Source organism: Phyllostomus discolor, chromosome 4, assembly GCF_004126475.2.
Source record: "Phyllostomus discolor isolate MPI-MPIP mPhyDis1 chromosome 4, mPhyDis1.pri.v3, whole genome shotgun sequence".
Lineage (NCBI taxonomy): Eukaryota > Metazoa > Chordata > Mammalia > Chiroptera > Phyllostomidae > Phyllostomus > Phyllostomus discolor.
The window spans coordinates 104,319,052-104,336,090 of NC_040906.2; the positions used below are offsets into that span (position 1 = coordinate 104,319,052).

Consider the following 17,039-nt stretch of genomic DNA (forward strand, 5'->3'; position numbering starts at 1 on the left):
AAAAAGAAAAAATAAACAAATGGATCTACATCAAAAAAAAAGTTTTGCACAGCAAAGGAAACCATAAAACAAAAAGACAGCCTAATGACTGGAAGAAGATATTTGCCAATGATGCATCTGATGAGTGGTTAATATCCAAAATTTATAAAGGGCACATACAGCTCAGGCTGGTGTGGCTCCATGGATTGAGCACCAGCCTGTGAACCAAAGGGTCACCGCTTCAATTCCCAGTCAGGGCATATGCCTGGGTTGCAGGCCAGGTCCCCAGTGCAGGGTGCACGAGAGACAACCACACATTGATCTTTCTCTCCCTCTCTTTCTTTTGCTCTTCTCCTCTATCTAAAAATAAATAAAATCTTAAAACACATATACACATACCACTCCTGGATCCAAGATGGTGGAGGAGTGAATAGAAGTTACAATAACTTCCTCCCAGGACCAATCTGGTATTACAACTAAATTGTAGAGAAATCATCTGGAATAAACAACTGAATAATAGTGGGAGAGAAGCCTTATAACGATGGACAAACAGAAGAAACAGCTTCAACACAACATGACTGATAGGGAGTGCAGAGGAGATGCAAGAGGGCTGGCGGGGTGCCCACAGGCAACACCTATAGTGCCAGAGGGATATTTCAGCAGCTTGGGGGAGAAGCAAATCCCCTTAAGATGTGTGGGGTCTAATCCCCAAGCTGGGCTCCCCAGCCTACAGCACCAGAGCCTGAAAAGTACACAGATAACATCTAGCTGTGAAAAGTGGCAGGGTTTCTCTCTGCCAGAGACAGAAGGCTGGAGATGCAGAGAGGTGTGTAAAAAGCCAATGCATAAATTTTCATACATGGCCACTTACCCTGGGCTCTGGCAAAGTGGGAGGGCAGAGTGGACTAGAGACACTTGAGAAGAGACTGGGGACAGTGTCTTTGGTGAGAAAACTGAGAGAGCAACCACCAGGATCCTGGTGCTGAGTCATGCCCCATACTGCAGGAGTCGTCTTGCTCAGGCTGACCACCTCACTTCTAGTGGCATCAGCCTAAGGGGAAACAATAGCCCTGCCACCAGGAGTAACTCTGCCCTACTCAAGCCAACTGCTGAGTGCAGAGTGACTAGATTAACAACAGAAGGAATCAGCCACAGACAGCTGATCTCCACTAGTCTCGAACAGGCTGTCTAAGGTCAGACATCTGACATCTTAAGGGTCACCATCTGACATCACCAAAGGTGGATCCAGAAAGAAAAAACAATGGCAAATACTAGATGCTACTGAGATGAAATCCACCATGGTCTTCTCCATGATTTGTGATGTTTTCTTTCCTGCATAGTTCTTTTTAACATTCATTTCTTGTCTTTCAAGTTTGTGCATATTAAGTCACTAGAGTTTATATTATAGTTTATTTCAATTCTTATACTTTGCTCCTCCCTTCTCTTACCCCATTGTACCTACTTTCCTCTTATAATCATTGTAAATTTTGTTTTCTTTCTTGCTACAACTTGTTTCCATTCCACACTCTTACTATTTCTCCCCTGTCCAGCCTCTCAAAATCAAGTTTCTTGTCAATGGTCATCTCACATTCCTTTTCCTGCTCTCTAAATACCCACATTCTCTCTTCACTTTTAGCAATCTTTGCTCATTGGTTGTGGATAGGGTAGTTTTTGTTGCTTTTTTATTTCAATTTTATCTCTAGATCTACACTATTCTTCTATTTCAAATCTCAAATTTTACCCTTCCCCTCTCCTCCTCCATTCTGTCTTCATGCTGTCTGTCCTTTTCTTGTCTCAATTTTAAATTTTCCATCTTAGCCTGTTTTTTCCTCTTTTCTATTTTTTTCTTTCATCCTGCCCTTTCTTTTTTTCATCTCAGATTTTAATTTTTCCCTGTCTTAGCCTGGTTTTTGTTCCTCACTCTTAGTATTCCTTCTCCCTCTATCATCTCAAAATCATCATTTATTTACTTTTATTTTCCTTTTTATTTCTCTCTCTCACTTTATTTTTTAATTTCTTTTTTAGCATAATCAATAAAATATATGTAAAATTAGTCTTCAGATGATATTCGCCTAATTAAAGAAGGAATTCAAAACGTTTTCAAAATCAAATAGGATTTATGGTACTGAAACATTATAAATATTTGTCTTTTTAAAATATATTAGAACAAAGTAATATTTTCTTAAATTTCTGTTTGAACATAATACTATACACTTCTCATCTTCTACTTCATTCTGCCTTCCTCATTCCTTTTTTTATTTATGATGTAAATTTTACTTTCTCTCTTGCATTGCTCCAATTCCCTACTCTTACTAGTGCTCCTACCTCTACCTTCTCAAAATCATTTTTCCTTCAGTTAGTCATCTCATACTCATTTCTCCTTTCTTATAATAGTCTTAATCTCTTTATGCCCTTATTAACACTGGTTCATTTACTGTTGATAGTGAGATTGTGGGAGGAAGTTATTTTTGCAGGTGTGGGTTTGTTTCTTGGGCTGTGTGGTTTTGTTCTGGCAGCATCTGCACAACAGCATATAAGACAAGGTAGGTGAAGTGACCCTCAGTCAGCCAGCTGGAGGGAAGGACCAACCAAAGAACAACCCAACAACAATCAAAACCCAATTGCATCCAGAGAGCCAAGATAAAGGCCATAAAGCACATCACAAGAACATCAAGTTCAGGAGATCAAGGAGGATGCCCTACTGAATCTCACAGGTCTCCTACCATAGAAGTTTACACCACAAAGACAGAGAGTCAAAGCAGATCAATTTAAGAAGCAGAAAGGAACAAGAAGAGTCTCCTCTAAAATGGGGAGACAAAGAAACAACCCTGAATCAAAAGGAAAGGAGGAATCCACCAAAAGAGTGTTAATGAAACTATCAGACACCGTGTTCAAAATGATTTTAAGGAAGCCCAATGAGCTCAGTGAGAATTACAAAGAACTACAGAGAAGCCACAAGGAACGTACTGTGAACTACATCGGCATGAAAAAAAGACATAGAAAATATCAATAAGAGCCAGGAGGAAATGAAGAACACAATTTCTGAATTGAAGAGCACAGGAGGAGGAATTAAAAGCAGGCTAGATGAAGCAGAGGATCGAATCAGCAAGCTGGAGGACAAGCTAGAAAAAAAATCCCAGAAGGAGCAAGAAAAGAAAACAAGAGTCAAAGAGAATGGAGATGGGTTAGAGGGCTGAAGGATAACATAAAACATGATAATATCTGTATAATAAGGATACCAGAAGGAGAAGAAGAGAGGCAAGGGATGGGAAACCTGTTTGAAAAAGTAATGATGGAAAAATTATCTAATTTGATGAGAGAAAAAGTCACACAAAAACAGGAAGCACAGACGGTCCCAGTTAGAGGAGTCCAAAGAGGCCCACTCCAAAACACATCATAATTAAAATGGCAAAATTCAAAGACAAAGAGAATCTTAAAGGCAGAAACAGAAAGTAACATACATGAGAGCTCTGATAAGGCTAGCAACTGATTTCTCAACAGAAACACTACATGCCAGGAAATGGCAAGACATATTCTAAGTAATGAAAAACAAAGGTCTGCAACCAAGACTACTCTACCCAGAAAGGCTCTCAATTAAAATGGAAGGTGAAATAAGGAGTTTCCCAGACAAGAAGCCTCAAAGAATACACCTCCACCAAACCAGCTGTGTAAGAGATGCTAAAGGGACTGCTTTAAGAACATGAAGAAACAGAGTAACAGAAAGAGGAACACAGGTACAAAGAGGAGAAGTGGCAATGAATAAGTAGCTACTAATAATAACCTTAAATATAAATGGATTAAATGCTCCAATCAAAAGACATAGGGTAGCTGAATGGATAAGAAAACATGACCTGCACATATGCTGTCTACAAGAAACCCACCTCAGAACAAAAGACCTACACAGCCTGAAAGTAAAGAATTGGAAAAAAAAATATTCCAAGGAAATGGACAGGGAAAAAAAAGCCAAGGTAGCAATACATACCAGACAAAATAGATTTCAAAACAAATGCCATAAAAAGAGACAAAGATGGACATTTCATAATACTCAAGGATATAATCCATCAAGAAGACATAACCATTGTAAACATATATGCACCCAATGTAGGAGCACTCAAATATATAAGGAAAATCCTGGGGGACTTCAAGAAAAATATAGACAACAATAAACTTATAGTAGGGGATTTTTAAACCCCACTGTCAATAACGGATAGGTCTTACAAACAAAGAATCAACAAGAATATCATGGCATTGAATGACACGCTAGATCAAATGGACTTCATTAATAAATATAGACTGTTTCATGCCAAAGAAGCAAACTACATGAGCTTTTCAAATGCACATGGAACATTTTCAAAGATAGACCACATGATAGGACACAAAACAAGCCTCAAAAAGTTCAAGAAAATTGAAACCATATCAAGCATTTCTGGAGAGCTCTAAGATCAGAAACAAGACACTCATTTCTGCTTGATATGATTTCAAACTATTCCAAAAGTTCCAAGAAGATGGAAGACTCCCAACCTCTTTTTATGAGGCCACTATCATACTTATCCCCGAACCAGATAAAGACAAAACAAAGAAAGAGAAAGCCAATATCACTGATGAACATAGATGCTATAATCCTCAACAAAATACTGGCAAACTGCATCCAACAACACATTAAAATGATCATACACCATGATCAAGTGGGATTCATCCCAAGGATGCAAGGATGGTACAATATTTGCAAATCAATAAACATAAGACATCACATAAATAACAGGGAAGACAAAGATCACATAATCATATCCACAGATGCACAAAAAGCATTTGATAAGGCACAGCACCCATTTATGACAAAAACACTCAGCAAAATGGGAGTAGATGGAGCATACCTCAACATGATAAAGGCCACCTATGAGAAATTGACAGCCAACATCATACTCAACAGGCAAAAACTAAAATAGCCTTCCCACTAAGATCAGGAACAAGACAAGTGTCTGCTTTCAACACTTCCATTCAACATAGTATTGAAAGTCCTAGCTACAGTGATCAGACAAGAAAAAGAAATAAAAGACACCCAAACTGGAAAGGAGGAATTAAAACTGTCATTGTTTGCAGATGACATGACAGTGTACATAGAAAACCCTATAGACTCCACCAAAAAACTACTTGAGCTAATAAATGAATTTGGCAAAGCAGTGGGATACAAAGTGGGATTTTCAGAAATTGAAGACATGTTTCTACATCAAAAATGAAATATCAGAGACAGCAATTAGGAAAAATTCCCATTTGCTATGGCAACAACAACAACAAAAAAATAAAGTACCTAGGAATAAACCTAATCAAGGAGGTAAAAGACCTGTACTCAGAAAACTACATGTGGCTAAAGAAAGAAACTAAGGAAGACCAAATAAATGGAAGCATATACCATGTTCATGGATTGTAAGAATTAACATCATCAAAACGTCCATACTACCCAAAGCAATTTATAGATTCAATGTGATTCCTATCAAAATACCAATGACATAATTCACAGCTATAAAACAAACATTTCAAAAATGTATACAGAACCATAAACAACCCCGAATAGCTGCAGCAATTTTGAGAAAGAGGAACAAAGTAGGAGGGATCACAATACCTGATATCAAACTATATTACAAGGGCACTGTAATCAAAACAGTCTGGTACTGGCATAAGAACAGACACATACACCAATGGAACAGAATAGAGAGCCCAGAAATAAATGCATGTCTTTATGGTCAACTAATATTCAACAAAGGGGGCAGAAACATAAAATAAAGTAAAAATAGCCTCTTCAAAAAATGGTGTTGGGAGATCTAGACAGCTACATGCAAAAAAATGAATTCAATCACCAACTTACATCATACACAAAAATAAACTCAAGATGGATGAAAAAATCTTAAATATAAGTCATGACACAATAAAAGTCCTAGAGGAAAACATAGGCAGGAAAATTTCAGATATTTCACGCAGCAATATTTTCACCAATATGTCCCATAGAGCAAGGGACATAAAGGAAAGAATAAACAAATGGGATCTCATCAAATTAAAAAGCTTCTGCATAGCTTAAAAAATCAGCAAAATGAAAACAGAACCAACCATATGGGAATACATATTTGCCAATGATACCTCAGAAAAGGTTTGATCTTCAAAATATATAAAGAACTCACACAACTCCACTCCAGGAAGACAAACAATCCAATTAAAAAATGGGCAAAGGACCTAAACAGACACTTCTCCAAGGAGGACATACAGAGGGCCCAGAGACATGAAATGATGCTCAACATCACTAGCTATCAGAGAGATGCAAATTAAAACCACAATGAGATACCCCTTCACATGGGTCAGAACAGCAATCATAAACTTATCAACAAGCAGTGCTGGTCAGGATGTAGAGAAAGCTGAACCATAGTACACTGTTGGTGGGAACACAGACTGGTGCAGCCACTGGGAAAACAGTGTGGAGTTTCCTCAAAAAACTAAAGTTGGAACTGCCATTTGACCCAGCAATTCCACTGCTGGGATTATACCCTAAGAATCCTGAAACATTGATTCAAAAGAACCTAGGTACCTCAATGTTCATGGCAACATTATTTATGACAGACAAGTGCTGGAAACAGCCTAAGTGCCCATCAGTAAATGAGTGTATCAAAAAACTGTAGTACATTTACACAAAGGAATACTACACAGCAGAAAGAAAAAAAGGAGCTCCTACCCTTCATGACAGCATGGATGGAACTAGAGAGTATTAGCTAAGTGAAATAAGCCAGGCGGTGAAGGGCAAATACTATATGGTTTCACCTATAAGTGGAGCCTAATCAACAACACAAACAAGCAAACAAAATAGAACCAGAGACAGAGAAATGAAGAACAAACTGACAGTGACCAGAGGGGAATGGGAAGGAGATAACAGGGGAAAAAAGGGGAGGAAGGGTCAAGTCAATGAATATGTACAAAGAACCCATGGACAAGGACAACATGGGGGAGGATTGAATGTGCGTGGTGTGTGGACAGGGCAGGGGAGAGGAATGGGAGGAAAATGGAGACAGCTGTAACTGAACAATAATAAAAAAAAAAATTTTAATTAAAAAAAAAAGCCCTGGCTGCTGTGGGTCAGTGGTTGAGTGCCCACCTGCAAATCAGTGGGTCACTGGTTCCAAATCCCAGTCAGGGCACACACCTGGGTTGCAGGCCAGGCTCTCAGTAGAGGGCATGGAAGAGGCAACCATACAGTGATGGTTCTCTCCCTCTTTTTCTCCTTCCCTTCCCCTCTGTCTAAAAATAAATAAATAAAATCTTTAAAAAAAAAAGAGCACATATAACTCAACACCAAAATAAACACAAAAAATCCAATTAAAAAATGGGCAGAGATCTAGATAGACACTTCTCCAAAGAGGACATACAGGTGGCTGATAGACATATGAATAGGTGCTCAGTGTTACTAATCATCAGAGAAATACAAATTAAAACCACAATGAGATATGGCTAGCATCAATAAATCAACAAAAACAAGTGCTGACAAGGATGTAGAGAAAAGGGGACCCTATTGCACTGTTGGTGCACTGGGAATGCAAATTGGTGCAGCCACTATGGAAAACAGTATGGAGGATCCTCAAAAAATTAAAAATGGAATTGCCTTATGACCCAACAATTCCAGCCTAGAAATAAACCTTTTTGTACATGGTCAAATGGTTTTTTCGACAAATGTGATAAGACCATTCATTCAATGGAGAAAGAACTGTTTTTTCAACAAACTGTGCTGAGAAAACTGATATCCACATGCAAAAGAATGCAGCTGGGCCCTTGCCTAACACCATATACAAAAATATAAACTTAAAATGGGTAAAAGGAACTAAAACCATAAAGCTCTTAGGAGAAAACTTAGAGGGAAAGCTTCATGACGTTAAATTTAACAATGGTTTCTTGGCTCACTGGACACCAAAAGCACAAGCAACAAAAGAAAAAAATGGACAAATTGTATACCAAAAGGCACTGTCAAAATAGTGAAAAGGCAAGCCAGTGAATGGGAGAAAATATTTTCAAACCATGTATCTGATAAGAGATTAAAATCCAGAACACATAGTCAACTAAACTCAACAACAAAACACAAACAACCTGATTTTAAAATGGGCAGAGGACTTGAATAGATATTTCTCCAAAGAAGTTATACAGTGGCCAATAAGCATATGAAAAGATGCTCAACATCACTAATCATTAGGGAAATGCAAATCAAAGCCATAAGGAGATACTATTTCACACCCATTAGGATAACTATTACAAAATAAAAAACAAAGAGAAATTAAAAAGTGTTACCTTTGGTAGGCAACCTTGTACACTATTGGTGGACATGAAAAATGGTGCAGCAATTATGGAAAATAATTTGGCACTTTCTCAAAAAGTTAAACGTAGAGTAACCATATGATCCAGCAATTTTATCTGTGGGAATATATCCAAAATAATTGAAAGCAGGGATAAGAATAGATGTGTATAAACCTATGTTCACTGCAGCATTATTCACAATAGCCAATAAAAGGAAAAAGGCCCTGGCTGGCGTAGCTCAGTGGATTGAGCGCGGGCTTGCGAACCAAAGTGTTGCAGGTTCGATTCCCAGCCACGGTACATTCCTGGGTTGCAGGCCATAACCCCCAGCAACCGCACATTGATGTTTCTCTCTCTCTCTCTATCTCCCTCCCTTCCCTCTCCAAACATAAATAAATAAAATTTTTTAAAAAAGGAAAAAAGCCACAATTGTCCATCACCAGATGAACAGATAAGTAAATATAGAATATACCTATAATGAAATACCGTTCAGCCTTTAAAAAGGGTGGAAATGCCAACACATGCCGTGACATGGATAAACCTGGAAGCCAATTATGCTAAGTGAAATAAGCCAGACACAAAAAGATAAATATTGCATGATTCTACTCATATCAGGTACTGACAGTATTCAAATACACAGGGACAGAGTGGAATAGTGGTTGCCGAGAGCTGGGGGAGGGATGTACAAGAGAGTTATTGTTTGAAGGATACAGAGTTTCAGTTTTGCAAAATAAGTTCTGAGGATGGATGGCATTGATGGCTGCGCAAAAATGTAAATGTACATAATGCCACTAACTAAGCACTTAAAATGGCTAAATTATAAATTTTATGTTATGTATATTTTACAAAAGTAAAAATTTTAAGAACAGAAAAAAGGGAAATGAAAAAACGATTGACTATGATAAATATTGGTGAGGATATGGAGTGTCAGGATCTGCCATACACTGCTCACCGTAGTATAAACTGGGACAGCCCCATTGGTAAAGCAGTGTGTCTGTCAATTATTTCTTTTTAAAATTATATTTTATTGATTATGCTATTACAGTTGTCCCAATTTTCCCCCCTTTACCCACTCCACCCAGCACCTTACCCCTCAGACAATCCCCCCACCATTATTCATGTCCATGGGTATGTGTTTAAGTTCTTTGCTACTCCATGCACTACACTGTACTTTACATCCCTGTTTGTACTTCTTTTTTAAAAAAAATATTTTATTTATTCCTTTTTAGAGAACAGGGAAGGGAAGGAGATAGAGTTATCAATGTGTGGTTGCCTCTCACTCACCCCCTACTGGGGACCTGGCCTGCAACCCAGGCATGTGCCCTGACAGGGAATGGAACTGGTGACACTTTGGTTCAAAGCCCGCGCCCAATCCAGTGAAGTACACCAGCCAGGGGTATTTGTACTTATGAATCCCCTCACTGTTGGGAGCCATCCTGCCTGGTTTCAGGGACTGTAGCTTCATTAACAGACAAGAGTCCCACAACAAGGACTGAGTGAAAAGGCCTTGGGGCCATGAGCCACTAAGGAGACAGAACCTATCCTCCCTCTGCTTCCCTCACTTCACCCTGCTTGGCCCCAAAAGATGGCCGGTTAGTCAATGACAGGTAAGATCCCTTGAGGGAGGGACAACCTAAGCTAGGCACAGCCACAAAAGGTCCATCAGGGAAGGATTTATGGGACTACTATAGAGAAGGGGCAGTAAGACCTTCACCCTTTATCCTAGCCTGAGTCCTCATTCTATCTGTAAGAAGTCTCCTAATTTCTTGACTGCTTTCTTCCCCTCACCTTACTCACTCTGAAAACAATGCCAGAGGCAGCTGCAGCCTTGTACTGGAACTGATGGCTCCCAAGGGTAATCAGGCCTGATAAAGAATGTACACTGTTGCCGCCGAGGCTTGCTCTGCCTAGCAATAACCCTGTTGGTATGAACCTGATGTTTGAGCTCAAAGCATAGGGAGTAAAACTCCCTACTTCACCATACATACTTCAACAACCTTTGGGTTCAGCATATCTCACTGACCCTGACCAGAGACAATCCCTGTATTTCTTCAATTATTATCTGTAGATGATGTCAGTTTTTCATGACTATAACTTTTTAGACATTGATTGATGAGCTTTATGTGCATACTATGTATCTCCATGTGAGCTGAACACAGGGATACATAGTATGCAGGCAAATAAATACCCAGGCAAAGGGTGCTCAAGGCTCTTCTCCTCTGAGAGATTAGCCAGCCTTTTCTCCCCAACCACATCTTGTCTTAGAAGTCTCATTTCATCCAAGACGGCTGGGGGGGACTCTGCCCAACAGAGACTCCTACACCTCACCTCTTCACCCATTCTCCTACACACCCCTCCTATCTGGCAACCATCAAAATGTTCTTTGTATCCATGATTCTGTCTCTGCTCTTCTTGTTTGCTTAGTCTGTCAACTATTTCATTTGGATATCACACATATACATTAATAATTTCACTCCTAAGCATATAATTTTGAGCAATATCTGCTCAGGAGTGCCAGCATACACATACAAGATATATAGCAACATTGTTCATTATTTTGAAAAAAAAAAACAAAAAAGAAATCAAATCTTACAAACAGAACACTTAACTTAAACTGTGATTTACTTATTCACTGGAACGCCATAAACAAACAGGAAAAGTAAACACTCTTACAGACATCTGTAACAACTTAGCAAATAGGCTATTGAAATAAAATGAGGTAGCTCCATGGCTGGGTGCCCCATCATGCAGGTTACGCACACAATCCCTCTCCAGGGTCCACCTTGGCAGCTGCACCCTCGCTCACCCGGGCACTCCTGCGGAGGTGACAGCGCTGGTGCCTGTTGGGGCCCAAGGTGGAGCTCACCAGAGGCTGAGAAGAGCCTGAGCGAGTCAGGGCCAACCACCAAGTGGTTGAGGGTTGTGGGGTTCCCACCCGTCGTTTTCCAGCCATCTTACTTGCTGGAAGCCCAGAACTTTGTGCCTCCCAAGCCCTGGCCCCCCTGCGGGAATGTTCAAAAATGAGTACCAAGGGGGTGCATTTGTTGAAATCTTTAGTGCTCAGGGGGAAAATCCTGGAGCGAAATGGAAGATTCTTGGCAGTACATCTGTGATTTCGAAAGAACTTGATAAAGAAGTTAAAAGTTTTGTGTTTGTCCTGGCAGCAGTCAAACAAACAAAATTCAGTTACCAAAGGAGAATAAGCAGATCCTTGGACTGATCCAGAGGTTTCTTGTACTTCAGATTTACATACCCCTGGGACAAGACTTCTCCACCGAATGCTGTAAGATATACAGAACTTCTTTCAATGTTTTATATGTATTAGACATTTGATCACACAATATAAATAGGCATTAATTACAAGTGGCAGTTTTTGCATTAAAGAGCAGTGACTTATCAAGTTGACATGAAGTAATTAAACTAATTGAGTCATACTTCTTAGATATCACTAGTCTGGCATTTCCCTAGAGGAAGGAAGCAAATTTCATCTGTTTTATAAACATCACAGGATTATGAATTTGACAATAAACAACCTAAAGCTTGAAGAAATAAATAATCCAAAAGTTTGAGATTTTGATTCAAATGAGGAGTGATGCTATGTTTCATGCTACCTGCTATTGAAAACTATGTTTTATTTAAAATTGATTGAGGTTCTGCCCAAGATGGAGGCATAAATAGAAACCCTTCACTTCCTTGCATACCCAAAAGCAGGATAACAACCAATCTAAAATCAATAACAACCAGAAGTGCCAGAAAATCAAACTGCATGAACTCCAACAACCAAGAAATTAAAGAAAAAGTCAACCAGAACAACCAGACTGTTATAACAAGAAAAATGTATATGGCCCAAATGAAAGAACACAGCAAAATTTCAGAAAGAGAGCTAAGCAATGAGCAGATAGCCAACCTATCTGGTGTTCTCCAGAATTTGAAGCCCTGGTAATCAAAATGTTCACAGAACTGATTTAGCTTGGTCAAAAAATGAAAAAACAAATGAAAGATATCCAAAATGAAATAAAGAAAATATTCAGGGAACCAACAGTAACAGGAAAAAAAACAGGACTCACAGCAACAATTTGGAACAAAAGGGAAAAATAAACATCCAGCCTGAACAGAATGAAAAAATTAGAATTCAAAAAAGTGAAGAGAGACTAATGAATCTCTGGGACAGCCTGAAACATTCCAATACCTGAATCATAGGGGTCCCAGAAGGAGAAGAACAACAGCAAGAAATTGAAAACTTATTTGAACAAATAATGAAGGAAAACTTCCCCAATCTGGTGAAGAAAATAGACTTCCAAGAAGCCCAGAGTGTCCTAAAGAAGTTGGACCCAAATAGGAACACACCAAGGCACATCATCATTAAGTTACCCAAGAGTAAAGATACAGAGAGAATCCTAAAAGCAGCAAGAGAAAAAGAGACAGTTACGTACAAGGGAGTTCCCATTAGACTATCAGATGATTTCTCAAAAGAGACCTTACAGGCAAGAAGGGGCTAGAAAGAAGTACTTGAAGTCATGAAAGGCAAGGACCTACATCCAAGACTGCTCTATCTAGCAAAGCTTTCATTTAGAATGGAAGGGCAGATAAAGTGCTTCTCAGATAAGGTGAAATTGAAGGAGTTCATCATCACCAAGCTCTTATTATATGAAATGTTAAAGGCACTTATCTGGGAAAAAGAAGATTAAAAATATGAACAATAAAATGACAAAAAACCCACAACTAGCAACAAATGAACTGAAAAGAAAAGAAAAACAACAAAAACAAAAACTAAGCAAACAACCAGAACAGGAACAGAATCAGGGAAACATATATCACATGGAGAAATTTCAGTGGGAGAAGGCAGGAATGGGGGGGAGGTACAGGGAAGAAGAAGCAAAATTGGTAGGCATATGGGGAGAGCCCAAAAATGATATAGGAAACAAAGAACTCAAAGAATTTATATGTACAACCCTGGACATGAACTAAGTGGGGAGGTGGGGAATGCTAAAGGGTTGGAGGGTGCAGGGTGGAAGGGGGATAAAGGGAGAAAAATTGGGAAAACTGTAATAGTATAATCAATAAAAACTTTTAAAAATTATTTAAAGGAAATAAAATGAGGTCTCAAAAGAAAACAAATAGCACAATTTTATTTGTATGAAAATTCTAAAGTTCAAAATAATCCATAGTGTTTAAAGATGCATATGTAGGCCCTGGCTGGTGTGGGTGGTGGGTTGAGTACCAGCCTGTGAACTGAAAGATTGTCACTTCAATTCCTGGTCAGGGCATCTGCCTGGGTTATGGGCCAGGTCCCTGGTTGGGGATGTACGAGAGGCGACTGATTGATGTTTCTCTCCCTCTCTTTCACCCTCCCTTCCCCTCCCTCTAGAAATGAATAAATAAAATCTTTTAGAAAATAAAATAAAATAAAATAAAATAAAATAAAATAAAATACATACATGGGAGTGGAAACTCTAAAGAAAAGCCTAAATATGACCAAAGGGATTGTTACTGCTATGGAATATGGTAAGGAAATTTCTCGGTTATAAATTTTTTCCCTGACTCGTCACATGGATTTACCTTTACACACTTTTGTTAAAATGCAAACAATTCATGCACCTCTTAATGATTGTGGTTTATGGTATAAAAGTATTAACAGTAATATTAACTCTTTATGTCTAATTGGAATAACCAAACTTTTCTCACGAAAGAGATGGACAACTTCACCCATCAGAAGAGATCATGAATAAGAACTGAAACTCTGGGTTATCATCAATTCTGTCTATGACAGAGGAATCCACTGGAATACCGCTGCCCAAAGTCCCTCCCACTATGACAGAATGTTCTGTATCTGCACATCATGGCAGCCTCTGTCACTGTAACTTTGCAGCACTTTAAATACAGCTAGTATAATGGAAAGACTGAATGTCAAATTTTATTTTATTGCTTTAAACTTAAATGGTCGCATGTGACAGGGCAGCATTAGAAAAATGAAATAAAGTGTCTGCTATAGTGTTTTAAAAATGCAGTCCATCCACCCAATAATAGCTTTGTTACTACCTTTGGAACATACCCCATTTCAATGAAAAAAAAATGTAACTTAAACATACTTGAGAAGTAAGATTTTCTTAAATTCATCAGCTAATCAAATATCTGAACTATACAAAGGACACTATTTATCACTCTTCTCTTGGGTACAGAAAAAGAGTACCAAATTTTTATTTGTATGTGAAACAAAGTCCTTTTCCATTTACAGATTTGCTATAAAAAAAGTGGCAAACTTATTCTACATATAGTTTTCTATTAAAGAGTTATTTTATAAATAGCTTTTTAGGCTACTATATTTTAAAAATTATTTACATAATCTAAAATTTTAAATCTAGCAATGCTCAAGCAGATAAAAAGGTAAGACATAGACTGAGAGAAAATATTTGCAAAACACAAAACTGATAAAGGATTGTTATCCAAAATAAACATAGAATTTAAAAACTCAACAATAAGAGAAAAAGTGATTTAAAATGGGCCAAAAACCTTAAGAGACACCTCACCAAAGATGATATACAGATGGCAAACAAGATACTCCACCTCATAATGTCATCAGAGAAATGCAAATTAAAATAACAATGAAATGTTATTTTAATGCCACTGCACACCTATCAGAGTGGCCAAAACCCAGAACACTGAAACACTGAGTGCCAGGAGGATGTGGAGCAGCAGGCACTCTCACTCTCAGTCACTGCTGGGGGGAGTGCAAAGTGGTGCAGCCACCATGGAGGACGGCATAGTAGTTTCTCGAAGAACGAAGCACACTCCTACCTTTCCATCCAGCTGTTTTGCTCCTTGCTATTTGCCCAGGGGAGTAGAAAACTTAACTTTCACACAAATTTGCACACAGATGTCATTCATTCTACCACAAGCTAGTTTAGCATAAAAGGACTAGAAGATTTTTATGGTTTATACAATTTCCTTTTAGTTTGTTATTTAGGAACCCATGATTGACATTTACTTTTTCTTGATACTCTCTAAGATTCATTGTACACACACGGCTTCTGTCAGACAGAGTTGCACATAATTAATTGAGTGTTGAACTGCTCACACTAACATTTTAACATGATATTTTATCAGAAAGTAGAGTGAATTGCTTACTTTAAAAAATAAAATACATAAAAATTACAAGGATTTTGTCCATTTATTTATGATCTCAAATGGTAACGCTTAAATTAGGAACCAGTTAGCAACTTTCAAAACATATTTTTTAAAATAAAACTATTTTTAAACAACTTTATTGAGGTATCACTGATATACAAAAAAACTGCATGTATTTAATATGTATAATGTGTATGATGGTATGGGGGTCAGGGGCAGGTCATGGCGGGCAGTGGGGGCCCAGTCTCCCACAGTCCTCACGTTATGCTGATAGGAACCCAGACATGAGATGCTCTTTGAAGAAGGGAAATCAGGAGATCCTGAAGTCACAAATTGGGGGCATGAACAAACCTTGTATCAGTCCCATATAAGGCAACTGTCTCACAGTGGGAAAGAAAATAATCAAGAACAAATTCAGGTCAGTCACTGTAAGTGGTGACATTCTGAGCAACCCTTCAGTAACTCCAAATATCCAAACCCAGAGAATCCTCATTGCCCAGTCCTGTCACCTCCACCCCAACCCCTCCCAGTGTCAGCATCTCACCTTTACAAGCTCTGAGAGGAGACACATCAAAGCCCTGGGCACTGTCACTGCCTGGGGTGGCACAAAACAGGACATGGTCGAGGCCCAGGAGAGGAGACTAAAGAAGGAACTGTGAGGGGTGAGGTCCCCCATGGGTTTGCACTGACACAGGGTCTCAGGGGTCCCCTCTCCATACTCACTGGCAGCCTGAGCATAGCTCCCTCCTTTCCACCTCCAGGAAGAAAGCATCCTGTAAGAGACAAGGAAGGGGGCAGGGCCATGAGGTCCTGAAGGAAGCCCTAGTGCTGGGCCCCAGAGAAGAAGTTTCCAGAACTCGGACTACAGACCCAGGGCAGGATCAGGAAACCTGAGAAAAGTACACGTGCGGGGACCAGACCAACTGCCCTCCTGGGGGTCTGTACTCAGCAGGGACCTCCCACTCTGACCTGCTGGGATTCACAGGATGATGAATCACCAGATTAATCAAGGTGATAAATTTTTCTCTTTCATATGTGCTTTTCAAAGGAGTGTTGGCAAAAAGGACCTCATGCACAAATGTATGGATGGTGCCTCTAAGCATAAAGGCAAGAGATTGGAAAATTTTTTTCCTATAGCTTGAAACTCCCCTATGGGACAAGAAAACTCAGACCCTACCCCTCCCCTACCTGAGCACCTCCTTCCCTACATCACAGCTCCAGCCGCCAGAGCTCCAAGCAGGACCAGGTCAACAACAATGCCCATGATGATGGTAGTGGTCTGAGGAGGCAGCTCTGGAAAGGGAATGGAAGGTGAGGGCCCTGACCCCCAGGTCCCAGGCTCGACCCTGGTGAAGTCCTAGAGAGGCCCTGCCTCCCTGAGAAGAGACTCTGTGTCCAATTCTCTTCCTCACCCTATCTCAGGGTCAGGAGCTCGGGAAGTCCCCCATGCTGCACATGGCACATATATCTCTGTTCCTCTCCAGGGGACACCACCACCACCACCCACTTCTGGAAGGTCCCATCCCCTGCAGGCCTGGTCTCCACAAGCTCTATGTGCTGGATCTGGTCCTCCCTTTCCTGCCGCCAGGTCAGGGTGATATCTGCAGGGTAGA

The 17,039-nt window shown here is 39.5% G+C and overlaps 1 long non-coding RNA gene across 1 annotated transcript; it reads right to left on the reverse strand.

Moving 5' to 3' along the window:
- Positions 1–15,940: 15,940 nt before the first annotated feature.
- On the reverse strand, positions 15,941–16,721 carry LOC114494907. Its single transcript, XR_004902691.1, has 3 exons — positions 16,615–16,721; positions 16,150–16,181; positions 15,941–16,021 (listed from the first exon to the last, which is right to left on the reverse strand). It is a non-coding gene; the product is annotated as an uncharacterized LOC114494907 (long non-coding RNA).
- Positions 16,722–17,039: the final 318 nt, after the last annotated feature.